Source organism: Peromyscus leucopus, chromosome 23 (genome assembly GCF_004664715.2).
Source record: "Peromyscus leucopus breed LL Stock chromosome 23, UCI_PerLeu_2.1, whole genome shotgun sequence".
Taxonomy (NCBI): Eukaryota; Metazoa; Chordata; class Mammalia; order Rodentia; family Cricetidae; genus Peromyscus; species Peromyscus leucopus.
Window position 1 is genome coordinate 2665029 of NC_051082.1, and position 20346 is coordinate 2685374.

General features: G+C 55.2%; 1 protein-coding gene and 1 long non-coding RNA gene across 3 annotated transcripts in view; one reads left to right on the top strand and one right to left on the bottom strand.

The window, feature by feature from the left end:
* Positions 1–1146: 1146 nt before the first annotated feature.
* On the bottom strand, positions 1147–4504 carry LOC119086561. Its single transcript, XR_005089867.1, has 4 exons — positions 4421–4504; positions 2888–2960; positions 2378–2581; positions 1147–1441 (listed from the first exon to the last, which is right to left on the bottom strand). It is a non-coding gene; the product is annotated as an uncharacterized LOC119086561 (long non-coding RNA).
* Positions 4505–6916: 2412 nt separating this feature from the next.
* Positions 6917–20346, top strand: part of Tpst2 (tyrosylprotein sulfotransferase 2) — a 34347-nt gene continuing 20917 nt past the window's right edge. The window contains exon 1 of one of the 2 annotated variants that reach the window (XM_028858813.1): positions 6917–6990. The gene's annotated coding sequence lies outside the window, so the exon portion shown is untranslated. The remainder of the gene's footprint in view (positions 6991–20346) is intronic. The other variant, XM_028858814.2, reaches the window with a different exon arrangement.

Below are 20346 nucleotides of genomic sequence, written 5' to 3' on the forward strand. Positions count from 1 at the left end.
GGCCACTATGCTGCTGGCATTGAACCCAGGGCTTTGCACCTGCTAGGCAAGAGTTCTAACCAACTAAGCCACATTCCCAGCCTATTCGCTTTTTTATCTGTTTACTTATGCATTAAGACAAGGTCTGGAGACTGTCGAGATGGCTCAGTGGTTAAGAGCACTGGCTGCACTTCCAGAGGACCTGGGTTCAATGCCCAGTACCCACATGGCAGCTCACAAACAGCTATAGCTTCAGTCTTAGTGGATCTGATGCCCTCTTCTGGCTTCCATAGACCCCAGGGATGCATGGGATGCACATACATTCATGCAGACAAAACATGCATGCACGTAAAATTTTATATATATATATTAAAAGACAGGGCCTTGCTATGTAGCCCAGGCTGGCCTTGAACTCAGGATCTTCCCGCCTCAGCCTCCTGAGTGCTGAGATCACAGGAGTGTGCCACTGTGAACAGCCACTAGGGTTTTCACATATATCTCACTATAGCTTTGAACCTACTTTAGATTAGCATTATAATCCTTCCAGTTGAACATTGAAGACTAGCAGGCTCAGAGATGGAAATGGACTTGCCCAAAGTCACACAGTGAGTGTCTGCACCCAAATCCAAGCAGCCTGGCTTTGGAACCTGCACATTAAACTCTCATCCTCCCAGCCACCCCCAGGTGACTTTCTGCTCGACTTGCATAGGGTCTGGTGTGCATTTGCACTTGGAACCTTAAATAGACTCACTGGTTTGTAAATAAAACTTTATTATAACACTCCAGGAAGCAGAAACTCAGCCTCATACTACTGTAGACAGGCCGGGCGGTGGTGGCGCATGCCTTATAATCCTAGCACTTGGGAGGCAGAGCCAGGTGGATCTCTGTGAGTTTGAGGCCAGCCTGGTCTACAAAGTGAGTTCCAGGAAAGGCTCCAAAGCTACACAGAGAAACCCTGTCTCGAAAAACAAAACAACAACAACAACAACAACAAAAATACTGTAGACAGAAGGCAGTCCCACAAAGTTAAGTCTCGGCAGTAACCACAGCTCCCCTGACTCTATAACTGGCTCGTTCCTGACATGACTCAGTGGGTCATTAGCGAGAGTTGCAGAAAAGCAGAAACCAGCTGAGACTTTTTTTTTTAATGTTCCTATTTAAGCAGAGAAGATTGAAAGGAGTGTACTTTTGAGTAATCAATTCAGCCCACGGGTCCTCCCAGAACCATGTCTTCCGGAAATCTCTACCAAGCATTATTGACTCCTGTTATCAGCAGTTAGCACTGACTGACGTTAGCCGGACGCAGCGAGGAGGGTGTTGCTATGGATATCTTCCAGGAGATGAGGCTCAGGTGATGGATCCAGAATCGACTTCATGGAGCCCGAAGCATAGGGGAGGCCGTGTGTGAGGCCGAGCAAACAGCAGAGTCCCGCCGGCCCAGATGGCACCCATGTATAGGTGACTAAAAGAAAACAGGTGCACCTTCCTGTCACCTGCTAGAGACTGCTGGTCGAAGCCTGTGACGTCTGCCGTGTGGAAGCAACACCCGGCGTGGCGGCCAGCTTGCACAGCTGCTCTTGGCAGCTTGGCCGCCCCATGAGGGTGGCACAGGTGCAGAGAGCTTGTGGCAGAGTGAGCAAAGCATCCTGGGGGTTGTGTGGGCAGGAGCGGGCACAGGTTGGGAGGCCAAGTGGGCAGGAGATAAAAGCGATGGGAAGGTGGGGCCCCCTAACACCTCTCCCTGGGCTTTCTGGGGCTTCAAAGCAGAGGCGTCACGTTGCCTAGCCTTCCTTGGGTCTAGTGCTATGGTGTCTACATCCTGCCTCTTCCCCAGACTTTGGTTCTCTCCCTCCTACCCCACAAGGTGGCCAGCATCTTGGGCAAGAAGACGGGCTTGTTTGTGGGCCAGGATTCCTGGGATGATCCAGAGGCACAAGGATTTGGTCTGTGCTTCTGTTGGGCCCTGGGATGTGTCCCGTGAATGGCTTCGTTCTGGATCTTGCCCTTGCCTCTGCCCATCGGTAGCCCCGCTGTCCCTCCAAACCCAAGATTCTGAAGCTGTGGTTCTCTGGAACACATCACCAGTCTTCCATGACTGAGTCTAAGGGCAGGCTGCGGAGATTCCCCACCAGGAGCTGTCAATTCCTACCATCATTTTATTTCTCTATTTCTTTCTTTCTCTTCCTCCGTCTCCTTTTTCTCACTACCCTGAGCTCCAATGGTGTGCACACAGCCTTGTTTTCTCTTTGATATTATAGTCCAGGCTGGCCTTGAATTGACTGTGTGGCCAAGGATAATCTGAAACTTTGGATCTTCCTGCCACCACCTCCTGAGCAGAGGGATTAAAGACGTGCTGGAGCAGAGCAGAGCCCACAGTCATAAGCCACATGAACTTAACCTTCACAATTGCTTAGCTCCAAGGTCCTGCAAATAGCATGATGCACCATGATCTCACATTTCCACAAAGAGAAAGCTGATTTCCGTGGACGTCGATTCAACTGCTCTCCGGTCACTCTGAGCTTTTATTTCATGCTTGTTGAAAGAACGATTTTGATCTTATTTACACGGCCGTTTTCTTTTACTTGTGTTGATCGGAGGAGTCCTAGAAGAAGACAGGAGCTGGGTCTGCAACTCGGTAGATACTCACCTAGCCTGCCCGCATCCCTGGGTTTGATCCCAGCACAGAAAATCCTGGGTGTGGTACCACATGCCTATAATCAAAACACTTGGGAGGTGAAGGCAGGGAGATCAGAGAGTCAAAGATGTCTTCTACTGTGTAGGGAGTTGGGGGAGACCTTGGGGGAGGGGAGGCTGGTCACAGGGGGACAGTGGAACAATGGGGCAGGGAGAGAGAGGGGAGGGAAGGAGGGGGAGGGAAAGAGAGGGAGGAGAAAGAGCAGGACTTCACCAGCTTGATTAATCTTAAAAACGCCTTCCTTTGCTCTCAGCCCAGTGATATCATCCATGTTTTCTTGATGGTACTGACGGGCAAAACACATTGGACAAATTAGCATCCTTGAGATTAGATACACACACTTGCCAAAACAAACACAAAAACCCAGGAGGAAATAACAGTCATTATTTTTTTTATTTATTGTTTTGCCAGCAAATTTACAAGCATGTAAGACACACTGTAAGAAAAACAAAGCCTACAAAAGACTCTAAGCAAAATAAACACTGGCGAGGAAAAGGACACATCCACGGCCAGGGTGATCACAGCAGGCACCCTGAACCTGCCGCTCCTGCCCCAGGTCCTGACTCCAGCCTGTCCTGGACATGTGAGGCCCTGGCCACCTGGGGAAGAACTCTCCGGAGCTTCAAGGTGAAAAGCCACGCTGTGTTTTGAAACCAAAACCCAGTTTCGACCTCAACTCAAAACATGATTTTGGGGTGACACTGAAGGAACACCGGCTGGTTGCAGGGCCCACTTTTCTGGAAGACTCTCCAGGAGTCTGCTGGAGTCCTGCCCCTCACACTGAGCTTACAGCTGCAATTCAACTGAGCTGGGAACTCCCACCCCCAACCCCCACATTTGATTCGAGATCTTGAATATTTGACTCCAGGGCCTCTGGGAAGACAAAGTGTCTCCCTGTTGGAGCAACTAACCCGTATCTTCTGAGATTGAGGTACAACATAGGTTGTGTGTGTGTGTGTGTGTGTGTGTGTGTGTGTGTGTGTGTGTGTGTGTGTGCAGAGTAGGAAGGAGTAGCCCTGGAAGTACTCAGGGGCACTGGTCAGCATCAGTCAGCATCAGACCCTGGAGGGCACACAGCCGCTGAGTTCATGAGGATATGGCTCCAGGGTGTCCCAGGCAGGCTCTAAAGAGGTGAGCATCTAAAGCTGGTGGTGACAGAACATGACTAATCCCAGCTCTCGGGATGCAGAGGCAGCACGATCAGGAGTTCAAGACCAACCTGTGCTGCATAGTGAGACCTTGTTTAAAAAAAACAAAAAACAAAGGGTTTGGGGAGATGGACCAGTCACTGAAGCTCTTGCCTTGCGGGCATGAAGACCTGAGCTCATGCCCAGAACCCATGAAAATGCTGGGTGGAGAAGGCTGTGCTTGTAATCCCAGCACTGGGGAGGCAGGGACAGGAGGAGGGGGCTTGTGCGCCAGCCAGTCCAACCTAATTGGTGAGCTTCTGGCCAATGAGAGACCTTGTCTCAAAGGAGGTAGATAGGATTCCAGAATGTAACACTTCAGGTTGCCCTGAGACACGCACACCTGGATGGACGGACACACCTGGGGACACACACACACACACACACACACACACACACACACACACACACGAGTGCAAATAAACAAAAGTGACATGACAAAAACCCAGAGATGAGCACCTTGTTTGGAGCAGCGTTACCGTGGCAGCAGGTCATCTGAGTCAGAGACCAAAGGGTGCTCTCTGAAGCCTGACCACCAGAGAGAAATGGTAACCCCCACCTGCTTCCTGCCAGAGAAGGGACCCACTGCCAGCTGCCGCCCGTCTGCTGCCAGAGCCCTGGGGAGGTGCGAGGGACCTGAGCTCGCGTTAGTGCTAAGAGGCAGCTGCAGCCCTCAAACCAGATTTCCTGACTGACCCCCGGTTTCCTCCCTGGTAGAACGTGTGTGGTGTGATAAGAAACCCCAGAAGGCTGCTGGGGAGCGTGAACAGGCAGGTTGAAGATGATTGAAAACAAAACACAGCCAAGCCTGGTGGTGCTGGGGATGGTTTTGAGAGTGTTAGGAGAGTGATCTACCGACCCCTCAGCCACACCCTTCGCCCTCACTCTTCTGAACAGCTCCGCCTACAGGCTCTGTGCCTGAAGGAAGCAGAGCCCTTGATACAGCACCCACACAGCCTTTTGGGAGGACAGTGCTAGGGAGAGGTTAGACCCGTGCTACATCTCTATCCCATGCTGTTGACAAACATCCCCTGGAGACTCTCTAAGCGCCATGCTCCGTGAACCCGCTAAGGAAGGTGCCCATCCTGCAAGGCCCCAGTCCAGGGACAGGAATGGGATGGAAATGAGCTTGTTAACCCGCCCTCAATGTCACATCAGATTCCCAGGCTGATCCAGCAGGGGGACAGGGGAGTGGACTTCCTCCAGGGGGTGACAGTCCGATGGAGACCTGCGAGCAGCGTTTGCCACCCTGGGTGGCTGCCAGAATGCCCGCTCAGATCTGTGCCTCGCCTTTCTGCCCAGCGACTCTGGAAGCAGAGCTCTTCTTCTGCACCCTTGTGCCTGCCCTGGGATGCTTAACTACCCCTGGAAGGAGCCAAACCCTGCCTGCTCCTCCCCAAGAGCATCCAGAGAGGTGTCTTTACAGAAAGCGCGGCTAGCCACGCCCTTCCCTGATGAACACCTTCCCAGTCTCCATTTCATCAAGACGTGGTGGAGACTCCCTCCCCCAGTGCACAGGAGCCTGGCAGCATCCTCTCACCTCCACCACGTCCTGCCTACCCAACTTCATGCAAGGCCCCAGGCTGACCCTCCCTACCGGATGCTGTACCTGCTGCCCCAGCACTCTGCTGTGACTAATGTGCCTTTCAGGACTAAGTAGCATACGCCGCCCTGCCTGAACTTCAGGTTATGGTGTAAGAACTCCATTTTTCCTCCCTGAACCAGCTTAGGCCCCTATTCCTGTCTGGTCAGTTACACACACTCTGCTGTGAAGGCTCGTTGGGGGATCCAGCTTCCTTCCAGGATCACAAAGCCCAGCACAGAGTCCTCCCCCCACCCCCAGCAGAAGTCCCCTTGGGACCTCTTTCTTTGGTATCTTTCTTCACCTGTGAATAGTATGAAACCCCCAGCTGCAGTTTCAGGTTAGCCACACAAAATCTCAAATACGCACTCAATCAGCGCAATGTCATGTGGTTTTAAGTAGAAAACTGGCTTCACCGAGGTGAGGACTCTGTCAGTCCAGCGTCTTCCACAGGGAGATGTTTTATGGAACGCATGAATGAAAGACAAACACACATCTGTGTGCCTTGACTTCTCTGGCGTGCGTGTATATTTGTGCTAGTTGTAACTAGAATAGAAATTTATTACATTTATTTTTGTATTGGGTATGGGGGATACTGTTTCACAACACCCCAGAGGTCACAGGACAATTTGTTGGTCGAGGGTGTCTGTTCTCTCCTTGTATGATGTGGGTCCCGGAACTAACTCAGGTTCTCAGGTTTGGAGGCAGGCGCTTATTACCCCGCTGAGACCACCTCGCAAACCCCAGAATTTCATTTTAAATATTTATTTATTTTTAGTTCTGTGTGTGTGTATGCCATAGCACACACGTGGAGGTCAGGGGCAACTTTGTGGAGTCGCTTCTCTCCATGGGTTTCGGGGGATGGCAAGCGTCTTTACCAAACGAGGCATCTCTCCGGTCCCAGAAATGTATTTTAAACAGGGAGCAGCACACACGCATGTAACGTAAGGTGTAAACAGAGGATAAAGAGGACGCAGGGAGAGGCGAGCCTGCACTTTTTCCATTGCTATGCACACTTTAGGGCTGGCTGCTCTCTGGGGTGAAGGGCGTCGGAACGCTCGGAACCTGACCTGAGCAGCTGAACCCTGCAGGACGCTGTGCGAGCCGGGTACACACGCCGGTTGTAGGAGCCAGAGCAGCAGCCCCAAGCGGCGGGAGCTCCGCCCTCAGGGCGGAGGCGAAGGCGGGGCAGCGCAGGAAGAGGGGCGGTCCCCTCTCGGCCCCGCCCCTCTTGCGTCACGACGCGCGGCCCGCCCCTAGCAGCGCCTCCCTGCCGCAGGGCCGGCCGCGGGGCGGGGGCGTGGCCGAGGCCGTGTGGGCAGGGCCTATCCAGGCCCCGCCTCCCAAGGCTTCCCGGCTCGCCTGGAGTCGTCGTCGGGCGAGGGGGCCGCGGCAGGGGGCGTGGTCTAGCGGTCTCGGCAACAGGGGCGGGGCGTGATCACAAGAGGCCCCGCCCCTTTCGTCACGGCACGGGGCCCCGCCCCTCGCGGCGCCTCCCTGGCGGCCGGCAGGGAGCCGGAGTCTGCGCGGGCGCCGATTCGGGCACGGTAGGTGGCGGCGGCGGCGGCGGCGGCCTCGGCCAGTGCCGGGTCGGGGCTGCACGGGGCGGTGGGGACTGTGGGCGGCGCGGGCGGACAGGCCCGGCCGCCGCGGGGGGTCGGGGGTGGGTGGGTGGGTAACGGGAGGGAGACACGCGTGGCCTGGAGCCCCACCCGCGCGGCGCCGCGGGGAAGTTAACTTGCGGAGGTCGCGCGGCCCACGGCGCGGCCGGTGGTTCTTAGAACGCGAACGCCTCCCCTCGCTGTGCCGCCGGCTGTGCCGCCGGCTTCCTGCTTTCACACGTGGGGGAAACTGAGGCCCGGGCCGTCACGTGCCTGGCCGCTAGGACTCGCCAGCCAGGACAGCAGAAAGTGCCCCCCCCTCCTCCCCGCGCGCGGGGTTCCAGGCGCGCGCGCGCGTTGGGGAAGGGGCTTTCTCTGTTTTGGCCCTCAGCCCCCCACCCCCACCCGCACCCCACCCCAGAAGCGGCTGCCCCTCGGCCCCCGCGCCTCCCTGCGTCCACACCCCACCCCTTATTTCTTTCACCCCAGCAGGGTTGCCTGATGGTTAGGCCCAGCATGGTTAGGCAGATCGGGGTGGAAGGCTCCGGTTTAGTACTGGGAACGAGCCCCCTTCTCCAGCCCCTGTTTCCGGGGAGGTGCAGAACTGGTTTCTTTCTCTAGCCTGAAGAAGGTGTTAAGTTATTCGTGAACCCGCTGTACCCGCCTCTGCCCCAGCTTATCTGTTTACCCTATCTTGTTTTAAAAACGGTATCTAAGTGTTTTTCCTAACGGCTTTCTGAAGGTCTGCTCCGCTAACCATCCGACTCACCCTTTGGAAGTGAACTCTGAGTGGGCTTTAGGATCCTTAGGTCACGCACTGCCCCCCCCCCACCACTTTTAGAACATTTTCACATCCCACAAAGCAGCCTTCATCAACACTCAGCTCCCAGACCTCTTTCCCCCGGCCCTGGCCACTTTTCATCCGATAGCTGCTGCCTGTCCGTGAACTTATCTGTTCTGGATAGTTCTCTGTATGGTTCCTCGTGGAATCATAGGCTTTACAGCCTTTTGTAGTAGCGTTTCTCTACCATAGCATTCAGCAGTACTTTATTATCTGAGTGAATAGTATTTCCTAGTGTGAATAGACCATATATATATATATATATATATATATATATATATATACATATATATATTTGTCCACTGACTTGTAGATGGATGGTGGGTTTGGTACTCCTTTTTGGCTGTGATTAATACTGCTGCTGGGAATGTTTGTACACGTGTTTTTCTTGGTACATGTATGTTTTCAATTCCGTCTAATACTCAACCTAGGAGTGGGGTTCTTGGGCTAAAGGGTCCCATTAAACTTAACGTATTGAGGAGTTGCCAAACTCCCAAAGTGCCTTACCACTTCACAAGACTGCCCGTGGGTACGTGATGGTTGTGATAATGTCCGTGGCTAGGTGTTAGGAAGCCCAGGCTGACCTTGAACTCGTCACCCTCCAGTTTCAGCTCTGGAATGAGAGGCCTAGGGCACCTGCCTGGCATAATCCTGAATATGTTTAGTCTCTTCCGAAGAAGTCAAGGCCCTGCTGGCTTCGATGCATTTGTTATAAGTGATTTCCTAGTTCATGTTAAAACAAGCGTCTTGTTAATGGACTGAGGGTAGCCGGTGTGTCATTGGGCCAGTCCCTGGCACCTGCACGTAAGGAGCAGTGAGGATCAGATGTGTGGTTGGCATCCGAAGTACCTGCTGGTGTTGGGGCCTGGACCTGTCCCCTCCCTCCCTCCCCCCTCCCTCCCTCCCTCCCTCCCTGTGCTTGGTGAGGAGAGACAGCAGAAGAGGTGATTAGTCAGGGATCTTCCCACAGAAAGTGAGGGTGTGTGTGTGTGTGTGTGTGTGTGTGTGTGTGTGTGTGTGTGTGTACAGGGTCTCCTGTGAGTCAGGCTGGCCTTCACTATGGAACAGAAGATGACCTTTGACTTCTGATCCTCCTGCTTCCACCTCCTAAATGCCAGCGTTACAGGTATGCACCACGCTACTTTTATTCAGTGCTGGGGGTGGAAACCAGGGCTTCGTTCACGCTAGGAGAGTCTCTGTCCACTGAGCCACATTCCTTTTACAGTTATTGTGGGTGGTGTGTGTGTGTCTGTGCACATGTCCATTTGTGGGTTTGGGGAGGCCAGAGGTTGATGTGGTATGTCTTTTCCTCTATCGCTCCCCCTCTTGTGTTTTTTGAGACAGAGTCTCTCACTAAACCCAGAACTTCCCGTTTGGCTTAGACTGACTGGCCAGGGTGCCTCAGGGACCTGCCTGACTCACAACCCCAGCTCTGGGATTGCAGGCCCATACTGCTGAGCCAGGCTTTTTTTTTTTTTTTTTTTTTTTTAAAATAAGGTCACACTGTATAGCCTTGGCTGGCCTGGACTTGACAGGTAACTGCTGGAATCAAAGCTGTATGCCACCGCACCCAGCCTGTTCCAGAGAGGTCCTCTGGTCCTCAGGCCAGCGTAACATGATCTCTCTACCCACTGAGATATTCCTATAGCCCTGAGCCACATTCTTGAAGGGACTCTGATTTCTGAACCGGTCAGTCTCAGCTTCAGGTAGTCACCTGTTGCCGAGTTTAAAACACTACCCTGCAGGTCCTGGTCCCCAGGTCCAGCCTGGTGTCACCTGGCTGTGGCTTGACAGAACCGGAAAAGCAGAGCCCCAGGCACTAGAAGTAGCTCCCTCATCCTCCCTGAGTTCCTTGGTGACAGTCTGGGGAAAGGGAGATCTCTAGGCCCCAGGTCCCTGTTGGGGGAGTGGGTGTGCATCCTCAGAGCTTGACATGGTGATGATGCCTTGGACTCCAGGAGGCCGCCAGGTCATCGTCCGTGTGGCATCGTAGGTGTATTTGTAGCTAGAGTGTGGGTGGCTTGGCTTTTTGTGAGTTTAGGTATGGCTTGAGTGGCTTTGCTTTTTCTTTAAGTGACGTCACAGAAGCTCCCCTGAGCAGCAGTCTGTGCCTGCCCCCCTGCCCCCCCACCCCCGCCTTGCTGTCTGTGAGGCAGGCACTGTGCTCCATGGGCCATAACTGGCCCAGCTGCAGGCATACATACCACTAAGGTCTGGGGTGCCCCTCTCTCCCCATCCTAAGCCGCGGGCCGAGGAGGAATTGTGGGCATGAGTCATTTGAAATAGCTGGAGGGCTGGGCCAAGCCCCAGAAATTGCTGGGGAGGACCAGGGAGGCCATTATTGCTGAGGAGATGATGGCATCTGGCCCGGCTGCCAAGTGGATTCTCACATCCACCGGGCTCTTGACCCAGGCCGGTCCGTGGCAGAAGGCTGGTAAGGTCAGAGAGCTGGCACAGCCTGCATTTGTACCACCAGTCCACTGGAAAGCCAGGCCCGGAGCTGTTGCTGCTCGGCCTCCCCTGGACTGAGTTTGCAGAGCAGAATACCAGTGGCTGCCACCCCCTGGGGAGAGGGGGGGATGGTGACAGGCCGAGCAGGACAGGCTCTTGGAATCCCTTCGAGAGCCTCAGCTTCCCCCTTGTCAAAGGCAGTGATTCCAAACCTAGCGGACACCCACGGGGCCAGCTGCACCCTTTAACTCAGTTCTGCCCACAGCAGAGGCCCAGAGCGCAGACAGGCCACGGTGGTTGCTGCAGGGTCACCCAGCTGCCAGGGTGCAGAGATGGATTTGAGGCCAAGGCCCGTCCTCACAGTTTACCCTCCTTCCCATCTCATTTCCCTCCGTGAGGCCCGGCACATGAGGCCCTGGGCTCAGCGGTTAGGAAGTGTCAGCCACTCATGTTGTCTCTCTGTCTCACTTCCTCCTGAGTGTCAGGGTGGACGGACAGCAGGGCTCTTGGTCCCAGCTCCCTCCAGATGGCTGTGACTTGGGGCAGGGCACTGCCCCCGTCCCCCGCTGGGCCTGTTCTTCCTGCTAAGGGAGGGTTTACTTCGTGCGGTTTTTGTTGAGCGATGTGGCTTTTCTCGGTTGGTCACTGGGCTTTGTAGTTACGGGAATTGAACCTAGGGTCCGACGCGTGCTAGGCAGGCTCTCTCCCATTGAACTACAGCCCCAATCTACTTCTCGTGTTTTATTTTTTGAGATAAGATCTCACTAAGTTGCCTAGGCTGGCCTAGAACTCTCTCTGTAACCTAGGCTGGCGTTGAACTTGGAATCTTCCTGCCTCCCAGGAGTTAGGATGCCAGGCCTGCGCCCCTGGACCTGGCTTCTTTTCTGGTTTTAGTTGAACTGACATTCAAACATTTGTACAGAAAAATTAAGAGTTCTAACCTGAGCAGCCCGAGGCCCCCTCAGGTTTTCCTGGGCTGCCCTCATCTCTGTGGTCTCCACCTGTCCCCAGTGTCACACACTCAGGACTGGCCCCGGGACTTTGTACTGGTGTCAGAGAGCTTCAGGGTTTCGCGGATGGCCAGGGCCTGCCTTGTGTTTGGAAGCTTTGCTTAACCTCTTTTGACACTGCTTTATCTTCCGGGATGTTCTCCAGAGCCTCCCGACCCTGCTGCTGTGCCATGCTCCTCTGATGGGTGTCTCCATCTTACTGCACTCCTCAAGTCACAGAACACCTCCTCAGTGGGGTTAGGTCTGGCTTCAGCCGAGGCCCTCTGCTACGTCTCAGCAGATGCACGTCTGATTCTGGGGTGCCTGAGTCTGAACCACTGGCTGCAGGGACAGTGACTCCTCCCCCTGCTCGGTCCTCTTATTTCCCAAACACTGAGGGTGGCCGCTGGTCAGTTTTCAGAGGCCACACAAGCTTGATTCAGGTTGTCGTCAGAGGCAGCCAGCATACGCAGGGTCTGTTTTGCCTGGAGAGAGGCCTCTGTGCTGGACCCAGAAGACACTGGACACTCAGGAGCTGTGTCTTGCATGAAGGCATATTGCAGCTCTCTAGGAAGAAGCTGCTACCAAGATCAGAAGCAGCCAGGGCCCCTTGTTCCTGGGGAGCTGGGGAGCTGGTGCTTAACATCCCTCACCCATGCTGCTTTCTAATGAGCACATTAGACACAGTGAGGAGTTTAGACTCAAGAGTCTGTGGGGACTCAACCCTGCCCCACGCCTTGTTCTGGAAGTGTGCTCACTGACTGCCTTTTCTCTGTGGCTGCCACATCATAGAGTCCAGTAGTTCCCCCATCTTCCCAAATTTTCAATTACTCTATGTCAACAGTGGTCCGAAAATATTAAATGGAAATTTCTAGAAATAAGCGGTGTGCTGAGAACTTGCCCTGATGACTAGGACTTGACTCAGTATCGTCTTGTGTGTCCACAGTATATTTGCATATTACCTGCCTGCTAGTCACTTCCTAATTATCTGTTATGACATCGATTGCCAATACTCCTGAAGATTTAAGTAACCTGGCTTCACTCAGTAATTCCCCCACAGCACAAACTTTCATCAGGACATTTATTATAATAAATTTTATTGTCATTCCTGTTAATCTCCTACTGAGTCTGTTTTGTTAATTGAACCCCATGTCAGATGTGTGTATAGGAAAAGAACTGTACCCGGTCAGGTCTGCTGGCCGCTTGCAACATCAGAGGGCCGGTGTACTCAGAGAGTGGCCACAGGATCTTGGAGTTCCTGCGGCATGCTGTGGAAAGTGTCAGAGATTGCAGGCACGTCCCTGCGTATGCTGGCTGCCTCTGACGACAACCATGTCATGTGCCTTCTGTACTTAGCTCTTCACGTTGATTCTCCTTAGCTCAGCTCTGTCAGGAGTAGTGCTGTGAGCTCCATTCCTGTATGGGACACTGGCCAGGGTCCCTGGGGAAGAGCCTGAGCCGAAGCAGGTTGGGTGGCTTGAGGTGGGTTGGGTGGGTGGGCAGCCTGTCATGCCGTCACAGAGCCCCGGCCGGTTCAAGTTGCTTTCTGTCTGTCTGAGGCAGATACTCCCATGTGCTTCACAAATGTGTGCAGACCACAGGGGGAGTTAGGGGCTGTGATGGGTCCCGAAAGGATGTGAGGTTGAGAAGGGGGGGGGCAGCGGGAAGTGGCAAGGCTAGCCCGCAAAGCCACCAGGGAGCCAGACCCGTTGGGGGTGTGGTACAGAGATGGGGTAGTCAAGGAGGCATCCTGGAGGAGGAGCTGTCTGGGCAGAAGAGGGGGAGAGCCACGCCTGTGAGAGTTGGCAGGCCTGAGACCTGCGTGTGCTGGAGCTCAGCGCGTGAACTGCCGCGTTGGTGGGTGTGTCGGGTGGTGGCGTGTGTAGGGAGGGGGTGCTTCAAAACTGGAGGCAGTTTGAGTTAAGTCAGGGCAAGCCTTGAGTGCTAGGCTGGATTGTGCCCTGTCCCAAAGTATCGGAGTGGAAATGTGTTTTTAAAAGACTGGAACCATTTAATAAGAAAATAATCAGGAGTAGAGGGTTCTGGGTGCAGCGAGATAACCCCCTTAGCATGGGCTCTGGGGACCGTGACAGGCACTCCAGGCTCTGTACCCTGGGAAGTCCTGACGGCCGGCCGCAGCTCCTCCAGTGAGATAACCCTGTGGGCTCCGGACTGAGGAAGCCTCAGGCTGCCTCCCCAGAGCCTCTTCCTCAGAACGACTGTTCCTGTCCTGTGTTTTCCATGTGTCTCTCTCAACATCTCTGTTGCCTCTTGCTATCTCTTCACCATCTGTATCTCTGCTCCTGCTCGCGTCCGTGTGTGCACGTGCGTGCGTGTGTGCGTGCGCATGTGTGCTCGTGTGTGTGTGTGTGTGTGTGTGTGTGTGTGTGTGTGTGTGTATGTGTGTGTGCATGTGTGTGTGCGTGCGTGTGCCCACACGCGCACATAGGGGCCACAGAAGGATGTTGGGTGTCTTCCTGTGTGGTTCTCCATCCTAGCTTTTGAGAAAGTGTCACTCACTCAACCTGGGGCCACTGGCTGGAGGGCCCGCAACCCCCTTCCTGCGTCTGTCTTCACCCCCACCCCCACCCCCACCCCACCACCAGGACTGCAGATGTCAGGCTCCTACCTCGGCTTTTATGTGGGTGTTGGGGGTCTGAACTCAGGTCCTCCTTCGAGCACAGCAAGCGCTTTACCCTGAGCCATCTCCCTGCCCCCCTCCCATCTCTCCCTGCGCCTGTGGTCCTCCAGCCACCTGTCCTGACTCAGTTTCCCCTGCCTGCTCCCCCTGCTCAGTGTCTGCCCCACTGTGGTGCCCCTTGCCCCGTCTTGTGTCTCTTGTCCCTCTGTCCCCTGCCCCCTACACGTGCACACGCGCACACACACGTGCACAGCCCTTCCTGTCTCCCATTTCCTTTGACTCCGGGTGACATCCTGCCATCAGTTCCACTCAGACCCTTCTCTTGGAGCTGTGGGGGATGTTGATCGCTGTTCCCCAGGCCTCCCTCCTTCCTGCCCCAGGGCTGTGGGAGGAAGAGGAAGCCGGGGTTGGCCTTGGGAGGGTGAGTTGGGGGAAGGCTGCTCTGGCCTGAGTAGGCTCCAGTACTCAGGGTGTGGATTACTAGTCCTCGGGACCCCTGACACCCGCACACAGTAAGGCCTTTTTTGTCCTTTGTCCTTTAGCTCTGTTCAAGCACATAGTAGGCCCACGGTGCACAGTGCTTTTTTATTTTTATTTTTGGTGGGGGCAGGGTTTCTCTATTTAGTCCTGGCTGACCTGGAACTTGCTATGTAGACAGTTGGCCTTAACTCACAGAGATCCTCCTGCCTATGTTTCTGTCTCAAGTGCTGGGACTCAAGGCGCATGCCACCATACCCAGCACATGTTTGTTGGTGAAGAGTTTGGAGTTTGAGGAGAAAAAAGTGTTAAAAGCAGAGACCAAGCCCTTTCTTTCCTTCAGAGGGAAACTGAGGTCTGAGAGTAAACAACATGTTTAGTGTGGGAGTGAAGAATAGGGGTAGGAAAGCCAGTGAGTCAGGAGGACGTTCAGCTGGTGGGTGGGAGGCCTGCCAGGCTGTCCAGGAGAAAGCCCCCTCTGGGACGGGGGAAAGACCTGCAGGCCGGTCACATTGTGCAGGGTGTAAAGGCTGACACTCAGATCTCTTTCTCCTTTCTACTCACTCTACGACCCCAGCCCATGGGACGATGCTGCCCATGCGCAGGTGGTCATAACTGCTCAGTTAGTCCAGCCCAGAAACGCCCTCACAGATGTGCGCAGACGTCAGTCTCCTGGATGCTTCTCAGTCTTGTCACGTTGACAGTATTAGCCATCACAAAAGAGTAGTGGCACTCCTGGCCTCCGTGGGCTCTGTGAGGGCCTCATAATGCAGCTGACCCTGCCTTGAGCACCAGCCGTCCAACAGCGAGCAGGGCAGACCTTGTTCCCTCCCCTTGATCTGGGGAAAGGGTGAGCACCAAGAGGCTGGTGAAGGTGGTGGTGTCCTGGGAAGGAGGCAGTACAAGGAAGCGAGCTGGGGCGGCCCCAGTGGAATGCCTCCAGGCTCACTGTGCTGTCGGCACTTCAGGAGTAGACAGCTGGGGTATGGCCTGGGAAAACTGGTGGGCACACCCGTGTTTGCTGAGCCCCTGGAGTGGCCAGTCTTCTGTGGAGGGTTTTCTGGGAGCCCATGGCCCCTCTGCCTCCAAGTGTTGTTTTTCCTGTCCCAGCTGCAGGCGAGGGGAGGGGTGCAGTGTGGTGGCCACTGGTCTGGGAAGGCAGAGGCACGAGATTCAAACCCAGATTCTCACTCTGCCTGGACGTGAGCTCAGGCCCTGCCCTCCTGTGCAGCCACAGGCTCCAGGTCTCACAGGAGGGACGGCTGTTTGCCTTACATTCGTCATCAGAAAGCCCCCGGACGGGTGTGTGGCGGGCCACTGTCCCAGGTGTAGTGTGGGTGTGGTGATAATGCACATTCCAGAGCATGGGACGCCCAGCCCCTGTCCTGGTTGTCTTCTGGTTCTGTTTTCTGGTATCTGAGTCCCCACCTTTCTGTGGGGACAAGGAGCTTCTGGGAGAAGGGTATAAAGGACTCAGTGATGGGCCTGTCTCTAGCCAACTCTCAGGTCATCTGGCCTGCCAGGCTCTGACCATGGGCACCTTGGACAGTAGTCTCACCTCTTCTGGGTGGTATCATTGGAACTTCTCGAGGACCCGCAGGTGGCCGGGTAGAGTGAGGCTCTCAGTGGGACTCCTTGATGGCTGATGTGAAAATTGCAGACTGTGCTTTCTGAGGTCTTCACCCATTCTATAGAGCAGGAGACTGAGGCTCAGCCATGCTGAGGGACCCTCTCTGGTGGCAGTTGACTGCAGAGCCCCAGCCCTTAGGAGAAGGACCCTTCCCCACTCCAGATCTGCCCTGTGCCTCCTGGGACTTAGTTAAGTGTTCTTATTCTGAGCAGTTTGGGGATTTAAGAGGCCCTGTGACTTATCTGTCTTTTGTTGTCTAGGAGCAGATGAGGCGGAGGAGGGGGTCAACTGTCTGTCTGGTGGGGTTAGGGAAGTGGCCCCGGTAGGTGCCGTCTCAAAACTGACTCAGTCTGTTGTGTGTGTGTGTGTGTGTGTGTGTGTGTGTGTGTGTGTGTTGTGTCTCAAAACTGACTCAGTGTCTCCTGTGTGTGTGTTTGTGTGTGTGTGTGTGTGTGTGTGGAGGGGGGGGGTGGCCCAGGTTAGCATCATATCCATCATATCTGCTGTGTAGCCCAGGGTGATCTTGAACTCCTAAACCCCCTGCCTCAGCCTCTCCAGTCTGGAATTTTAGGTATGGCATCACCGTGCTGAGCCCAACCTGTCTAATGCTTGTGGCCTCCTCTTGAGACCTGGTGCCACCCTGTAATCACATGCCCCAGGTCCCCACAAGATTAAAGCCCAGTGCGCTGGGCTGAACCACAGGAGAGGTGGAGCCCATCCCGTTGGGGACATTACACCCCGCAGAGTCAGCCTCTGCCTTTGTTCCTGTCCTGCCTGCCCACATAGGCCTGTGAAAGCTTCCACAGCAGTGAAGCAACAGGCCGAGGAGCTGGTGACGCCACGGCCGAGGTGTTGGTGACGCCACACCTCCCAGGGAGCAAGGAAGGGGAAGTCGGCTGGCGACACTCTAGGTAAAATCTGCCAAGTAAGCCTGGCCCTTCCTGTAAATAAACTCCAGAGTGCCCGTCCGGTGTGAACACAGGTGCGCCTGCGTGAGGCAGAAGGGGCCTCACCTGGAGTCTGCATAGGACAGGACATAGATTTGCTTAGTTGTGTGAACACCCGTTTGTCTAAAACTTACGCTGCGGCTTTAGGTGAGTCTGCATGACTGAGGCCTATAAGCGCCTGTCTCGCCAGGCTGTGATCTGAGGCAAAAGGAAAACGAAAGTCCATCCCACCTTCAGGCACAGCCGGATCCAGGCGCTGTGCCCCGCTCCTCTCCTGCGCTCTGTCTTTCGGGATCTCTCTCTGCAGTTCTCTCTCGGGGATCTCTGCAGTTCTCAGGGTCTCTCTCTGCAGTTCTCTCGGGATCTCTCTCTGCAGTTCTCTCGGGATCTCTCTCTGCAGTTCTCTCGGGATCTCTCTCTGCAGTTCTCTCGGGATCTCTCTCTGCAGTTCTCTCGGGATCTCTCTCTGCAGTTCTCTCTCGGGATCTCTCTCTGCAGTTCTCTCTCTCTCGGGCAGCCCTCTCCCCAGTCAGCTGCCGGCTTATCTGTCTCCTCCGCCAGAGTCAAGCCAAGTCCCCAGAAGCCCTGAAAGCCCCGAGGAATTGTGTCCACCCACCGTGAACCTGCTGGGCTGTACCACGGCTGCTGCTCTGGCTGGGAGTCAGCAGATGTCCAAACTGTAGGGTGCCGGGGCGGCTGCTGTGAGGAAGCCTCTGTCCTGTGCTGCAGGGAAGCTGTGTGTTCAGTGTCCCGTCCACAGATGAGGAGAGTGGGCGCCAGAGACACCGAGGCCTCTTCTCTCATGACTCTGTCTGACTGGTACGTGAGGAGCTGCCGGTCGGTGGAGCGGCCTCAGGTACACGGATGAGCCTCTGGTTTGATGGGGTCTGTATCAGGTGTGGAAAGGGGGGGGGGGCAAAAACCTTGTCCAAGCCCTCAGCCCACGCGGCAGCCATGTGGGGAAGAGCAGGGCAAGAGCAGTTGTCTCGGAACTCGAAGAGACGGTGACGGTGTGGGGACCAGCGTCTGGGCTCCTGAAGGTGAAGGAAGCTCGGGGTTGATGGCTGGGGTGTCTCGGGACAGTCGGGACTCGGCAGGGATATAGATCAGCCCCCGATGATCCAGCAAACGGCTCTCACCGTGAAAGTGCCACAGCTAATGGCTGGACCCAGGAGCCTGGTATCAGGGCTCCACGCTGCTCTGCCTCCTGGGTTGATTTCTCCCAGTCACTGCTGCCTCTAGGAGGCCCTGCGTGTCTAGCGTTACGTAGCTTCATCCTCCAGAACAGTGGTTCTCAACCTGAGGGTCAAACACCTGCATGTTAGGTATTTACATTAGGATTCCTAACGGTAGCAGAACTACAGTTATGAAGTAGCAGTGAAAATAATTTTACAGTTGGGGTCACCACAACATGAGGAGCTGTACTAAAGGTCTGCAGCATTAGGAAGATCCTGTGGGAATTGACAGGATCCTGTTCCCATTGACCTGGCCCGGTCATGTGACCATCCTGAGCCACGTCTGTGGACTAGAGATGGGGAACTGTGACTGGACAGGCCTGGCTCATGTGCCTTCACCTGGAGCGTGCTCAGAGAGCAGAGTGCAGGGCCGGAGGGCCAGTCTGCCTAATGATGGGGTCTGAAACGGGAGCTCAGAGTGCTTGATATACCCGTGTGGGGCGGTGCCTCTTAGCCCCTCAGAGTGGCGGGAAGTGGGGGGATCTAAGGGCAGGGTGGGTACACAGGAAGTACTGGCTCGGGCTCACAGAGGGGGTGGTGCACACGGGTCCGGTTCGCTCCCACATGGCAGATGGACAGGAATGGAGCTTGGGGTCTAGGCGCTTGAGAGGGAAGGGGCTATGGATCGGCCCCAAAGTCAGGACTTTGGTATTTTCTGGGTTGGAGGATTGCCGGATGGAATGGTGAGGGATGAGACCTCTGCTTGGTAACTCTCCTGAGGGATGCTCAGAGGCCCAGACAGGGAACATGGGGTTCCACACGCCAGCTCTACGACGGGAGGAGGCAGTGAGCACTGGGGGACTGACAGGGTTGGGTGGGGTCTGCAGCGGAGGTTGGTGACCGCAGGTTGCTGAGGAAGGTGGATGATCAGAAAAGCCCTAGAGAGGCGGGCAAGATGGCTGAGTGGGTAACAGGGCCTGAGGACCCAGTGTGAAAGGAAAGAACCCAGTCTCGCAAGTTGTCCTCTGGCCTCTGCAAGCTTACTGTGGCGTACAGAACCCATACACACATAAATACTTAAAATAAACATTAAAGAGAGCCTGAGAGGAGGTGAAAGGTGAGAAGATGGAAAATCAACCAGGTGAGTGTGTGTGTGTGTGTGTGTCTGTGTAACAGTGAGGGTCCGAGGAGCCAGAGGGGAGTGTACCGAGTGAGGCCTGTTGGGGACCTGGGCAGGGGCAGGGGTCATGTTGGGGGAGCACAGCCGGGCACAGGCCAGATGTTGACGTCAGGCGCCTTCCTCAGCCATGACCTCCTTACTTCTGAGGAAGCTCGCAGTGAGCCTGGCTGGCAGCCAGAGAGCCCAGAGATCCTTCCGTACTCTTCCCCAGGCCCGGGGTTGTAGACACACGACCATGCCCAGCGTTTTACGTGGGTGCTGGGATCTGAACCCGGCTCCTCGTACTTGTCCAGTGAGCCCTCCCCGTCGTCGGCCCGATTTTCTTCCCTTTCGTCTTCTCCCTTCTGTTTTGTCTGGCTGCTTCTCATTTGGTAGCCCTGGCTGCTCCTGGGAACCCAACTGAGCAGACAGGGCAGAATCAGAGGCCAGCAAGGAGTCCTGAAGAGGCTTGGGACAGGGTGGGTGGTGACAGCAGCAGATTCCAGGCTGCGTTGACGGTGACGTGGCTTGGTGACCCAGGGGCGTGGGTGGTGAGAGGAGAGCACCCCTGGCAGATGTGGGTTGCCTGTGCAAGGACAGTCTGTACCCTCTGGTCCCAGACATTGGAGGCGGACGTCACCAGGAAAGACCCTGTGAGTGTGTCCCCACATCCTGGGGTGGGTGACTGTGTGGTCTTGGGCTTGCCCATAGACCGTTGGCCCACAGCTGGTTTATGGGGTGTGAGGCCGGGGTTGGTGCCAGGTGCTGAGGTGTGGGTGGCCTGACCAGAAGCCTCAGCCTGTGTAACCATTACGTTCCTGGTGCCTGGCACGGAGTGCGGATGAGAGAGTGAATGAGAGCTTGTGTGCTCGTCAGGAGCAGGGTGCCAACGGCAGGTGCTGGGCCAGCAGTACTGTGCCTCAGCTCTGGCGGCCTGTGACTCCTGAGGACTGAGGATGACTGAGGGTACCTTTTGTTTTTTACTTTCTTGT